The following is a 999-nucleotide window of genomic DNA, read 5'->3' on the forward strand; positions in this document are numbered from 1 at the left end:
GGAGTGCTTTCCATAGGCAGCACCTACGGGTTTTTATGGGGGTTTTTTAATGGTTTTATCCCCCCGAGGAATAAAAAGGCTTTTGGTCACTCCCACCCCGGGCGAGAGGCGCCGATGTCTCCCCGAATCCCGGCAGAGCCCCTGGGACACCACTGAGCATCGCTTACGGAGCTTGGCGTGAATGGAGGGAGGCTTGCTCATGAGGTACGGTCCCCTTTTCTCCGCCGCATCCGTCGGCTTGTTCGGCCTCTTGCCTTCAGCCCGACTCGGCTAAGAAAAGGGAAAGCAGCAAATTTAGTAGCATCTCCCCACGGGGATGAAGTAAACCGGACTCATCTCAGAGAGCATCCGGGCGTTCTTGGGAACTCAGCGTCGGCGGGGAAAATCTGCCACCGCGTCGGCTGGGGAGAGCGGGGAGGGGACGGCTCCTCCTCCCCAGCCCTGCGCTGCGACCGGAGGGGGGAGAGGAAGAGGAGTCAGCAGATCTCTCAGCAGATGAAGGGATGGGAACGGCGACGCTAAATTAAAAGCGTACATGGCGACCGGCAGTTTCTTTCCAAGCCTAACTCCAAGAATACTCGGGAGACGACGCGATGGAGGAGCTTCAATTAGCGGGTTCATCAAATAAAATAGAAGGATACTTTAATTTCTCCGCAGGTTTTGAGCCCTTCAAGCTTCTCCCCGTGCAATAATAACATCGCATCATTAGAACGACAGCAGTGTCAGATAATCAGGTCTGAGAGTCGGGGCTTTAAGGAAAAGCCTCCCCCGTCCGTAAGGCATTTACCCTCCAGGAGAGCCGGCACCGCTGAAGGACAACGGGCGGGAAAAACAGTTCTACTGATATAATAACTAATAAAGAAACCAGAGGAAGAGTCGGAAAACGAGCGGAGAGCGGGCGCGGGAGGGACGGGGAATTAGAGGGAACGGTTAACGAAGAAACAACGCGGAGGACCTGGGGCGGGGACCGGACAGCGCAACCAGGACCAGCGTCCGCCT

The sequence above is a fragment of the Pygoscelis adeliae genome, unplaced genomic scaffold, assembly GCF_000699105.1.
Source record: "Pygoscelis adeliae isolate BGI_AS28 unplaced genomic scaffold, ASM69910v1 Scaffold861, whole genome shotgun sequence".
Classification (NCBI taxonomy): Eukaryota; Metazoa; Chordata; class Aves; order Sphenisciformes; family Spheniscidae; genus Pygoscelis; species Pygoscelis adeliae.